Genomic DNA, 4,377 nt, shown 5'->3' with positions numbered 1-4,377 from the left:
GTTATGTTGTTTATTTTGATAATGTCATGTAAACGTTGGTTCGACTTTATGTTATAAATAAAGTGGTTTCGGTTATGACCTGTTAAGGTTTCGATCTAGCTTCTGCATTTGTGTTGGTGAACATGTCTTAGTTTATTGATGGTTCATAGTTGATATACTGAGAAGGTGTAACGGGATCTTCGGGGAACGGTTTTGTAATGGATTTGTATTTGGAAAAAAATTTATATCCCCGGAATCTTACGTTACGTAATGCCCTCTTGGAGAGCGGGGTGTTACATGCGTTCTTACACCTCATAATATGAAAAGAAGAATTGGTGGAGATACCTTCTTGGGGGTCAAGACGTTAGAAGAAAACAAGTCCAAAAATAGCACATAAGCTAGACTTAAAATTAAAGGCATCAAAGAGTAGGGATCACACAATATCGTCAAAGCGGGGGTCTCAAGATAACACGAGACCTTGGACATGATATCTAGGGGAGCAAAACCTTTGATACGAGACCCAGGGGAATGAGACTTAGAGGTGTAAAACCTGGGATGGCAGATGCCTAAAGTGGTGGAAGCCCAAGACGATAAAAGTCTGAAGCAGAAGCGTGGGCTTGTGATCAAGGCAGTGGCAATGGCTGGGAGCAAAGTCGATAATGGTAGGAGACCTCAGGGTAGCCAGATACTATCACTACCACGGGAGACCATAGGGCAGCTTGAGACTGTCTGTAGGAGGACCCAAAATTAATTTTAGTCTAGAGGAATCAAAGGCAAATAAGGAAGTCTTTGGAGAAGGCTTATAGAGAAAGAAAATCTAAGCTATAAAAGTGAGCAAAAGGCAAAGTAAAAAAGTGGGGGAAGCACAATACAACTCAAGGGACACATAGGAAAAATTCAAGGGGAAGACTTACTTTTCCTTCTGGAAACCCAAAAGAAATTGTGGGGAGCAATTGATATATTCTGTATAAAAATACTAAAAAAAGAATTAAAAAAAATAAAAAAGTAAAAATTAAAGATGGGTCAAACAAGTGGGCATGGGTGGACCTAGAAAAGTGGCAAAGACCCCTTCTCCCACCCCTCACTGGCAGCCGATCGCGCCGCTTCAGGTGGTGACGACAAAGGCAAAAGACCTATCCCTCCCTACTGAAGGGAATCACTAGTACGGCAATATGGGCAAAAATAAATTTTTTATCATGTATCATATACATGCATCGAAATATAACATACACGCCATACACTAGTTTAGGTATTTAAACAACATGCATATTGATCAAATGAATACATAAATAAATGCATACCTACTGTCCGATGTAAGGAAAGAGTACATAAACAATTTTTGTACTAAAACTGAATCAACCTCAAAATGTGGTGATTCTAGTCTATCCATACCTAGTATGTCAAATGGTACCGTTCCGATCACCTCTTCCCTTACTAAATACAGAGGTTCCGTGTATCATCAATGCCAGTCTCAAAATTATTCACGTGACCTTCACATGTATAATTTATGGTAGTAGAATATTAATAGAGGAAGCAGAGAGAAAAGAAGAAGAAGAAAAGAATTCACGCAAAGAAAGAGAGGAAAGATAGAGTAATCTCAATATAAATCTCTCTCTCCCTCAATTTTCTTCTTCCTTACCAAAATCAATAATCTCTCACGTCCGCCCCCCCCCCCTTAATAATTCTACAATCATTCAATTCACTATGCAATTAATAATTGATTTTACTATGCAATCAACTATGCATTATGCATTATTGGCAAAAGGCCAAGTCTCAACTTTTGACTAACCAATTTCAGAGACATTTTGGGTACACAATGGCGATACCAAACGCAACACTATATGGTGTGTGACTTTCTAAGTTCACTGCCTGCTAGCAATCAAATAACATCGAAACTTTTTTCAGTATCGATTAACCCCTTAACCCATCACTGAAACTTTTCCAAATCCCTAAGATATTCTGTGAGTTCCTGAATAGTATCTAATAGCGATTCAAGACAGTATATGTAGCATTGAAATCTTATTTCAAGTGAACCTATTACAGTTGACGATTATTGTGTACCATAATCCTTCCATCACTTAATGTCCAGACTGAGTGAGAGTCATAGAGTGACAAACTCACAAACTCAATAACTATGTATTAGACTTCATTAATGTGACTAGATGAAACCTCAGAAAACATCTTTCTTGACTTTCAATCTACCAAGGTTGGGACTGTCCCATCACATTAATATTAAATCACATAGGACGTTCACCCATCAAATACTGACAAGGGCGATAGATCCTATTCCAACACCTATCTCCATAAACTGGCAATATGAAATCACATAGATGAACGTTCCCACCTCCCAATTCAATACACAAAACAACCGTGTCGATTCAAGTCTAAGGATTAATACATCATCGCAACTTGATGACACGACCATTATCCACCAAGCCATGTAATCAGTCATCAGCCTCACATTTAGCTGATCGTTCCCCAACGACCACCCATAAATCTACTAACAACATCTCATGACATATTGCGTGTGACACACCATCCTCCCATCGAAATCCCAATATCGAACATGGTAGTAACCTCTGTGCTAGTCCATAATTGATTAATCGAAGTCCCTATCCAAAGAATCTAAGGACTAGGAATAATTTAAGAAATTCTGTTACAAGAGAATCATATCACACAGTCTCAATACCTTGAGAATAAGATTCTCACACAGAAGATCTAGGGACTCATTCATATAATTGATTGGAGAAAATATGAATGAAAAAAACCTTGCCTTTTATTGATTTATACAAAGATACCATGAATGCATAAAAATAAGCCCACTATATGTCATCAAAATCTAACATCAAGGCACACAAAACTAACATCTACATCATCTGTTGCGACCAAGGCAAGAGGCCTTCGACCTTTCATGATGCTTTCAGGTAACAAAATAAGGGTGGGAGACCATTCTAACCTCATACCACCAGCTGCAACCACGAAAAGAGCCCATTAGGATCTTGTAATAGCCTCTATGTCGACGACAAGGCCAAGACACCTCTCCCACCCCTCATTGGCTGATGCATATGAGGTTTCTCACGCATTGCTCAGTGCTAGCAACAAGGGTAAGAGATCCTTTCATGCCTCTCGCCAGTGATAGTGTTAAAGACGGGGGGCTTTGGCCTCCCAACGACAGTAAGGGTGGGAGACATCCCTCGTCCCCCTCGTTAGCAATGATAGCACAAGTGGGAGACTAGAGTCTACAACACCCTCTAAGGTGGGTTAGTCGTTAGTACGTTTCCACGAGTACTGAGGGGGAGGGTTCACACGCAACACACAAAACAAGATAACTCCAACATCCGAAAATCACTCCAATGGAATAAATGTCATTTGTAGGAGATGAACATTATTTGTAAAAGTTCTAATTTTGATGAGTTTAGAATTACTCCATACTCTATTATAAATAAGCAAGGTCCCATTCTAAAAAATGTATATCTCTAATATTAGTGTGAATGCTTTTCTCTAATATTGGTGTGAATGCTCTTCATGGAATTTCAATATCTTCAATGTCTAACATAAGTATCAGAGTGTTTGTGCGGGGTCTTACTCGTACCCTCTGACTATTTTCTTCCTTGTAGACTCGGATGGCTTGGCGACAACGTTTTTGCCTCATAAATTCATTGTTATGTTTGAGCGATAACAATTAAATTTTGACTCAACTTGAACATTTTTTATTTTTAAAGCCAATTTTTTTTCTTTTTCTTTTTTTGTTAGGTAGATATAATGTTTTCTTAACTAAATTTCTTTTAGTCCACGGAGGTTGATTTTCTTTTTTCCTTTTTCACTTCCAATTATTTATTTCAATGAGTCAAAGTTGGCCTCCTAAATGGTTTTGAATTATAGCCCCAAGCATGAAGTGATGAGAGTTAAACATTAATTGGAAGAAGAAATAAATTCCTAATAACATCACACACCTACCTTCTACCGCCCACCGCCATGGACATATATCATCGGGGGCCCTGGCCCATAAACTTTGTACTTGTCAACTAGTAGAGTTGAATGAATTAAATATGTTCAATATATAGCTCTCAAACCATACATCTCTATAACTCAACCAAGATGTGCCCTTTGATCGTGACATAAATTGGGAAAAGGGGGAACAAATTAACACCACTACTTATTATATAGTCCAAGTCACTCTACTGAGAATTTAATTTGTGATTTTTAAAAGCTTAAAAATGGACACAATTCAACATGTTAAGAGCTTATTGGGCAACAGTTTGTGTATTTGTTTCTTTCTATATTTTTGTTGCTTTCGGAATCAGAAATGAAGAGGGTTTCGATACGACTTTTGGTTCCATTTTCTTGTTGGTAATCTATTTATTTTTCATATGGTTTTCCATTTTGGTTGAAAATAGA

This window comes from Diospyros lotus, chromosome 12, assembly GCF_014633365.1.
Source record: "Diospyros lotus cultivar Yz01 chromosome 12, ASM1463336v1, whole genome shotgun sequence".
Lineage (NCBI taxonomy): Eukaryota > Viridiplantae > Streptophyta > Magnoliopsida > Ericales > Ebenaceae > Diospyros > Diospyros lotus.
Note: the sequence above shows the minus strand (reverse complement) of the source record.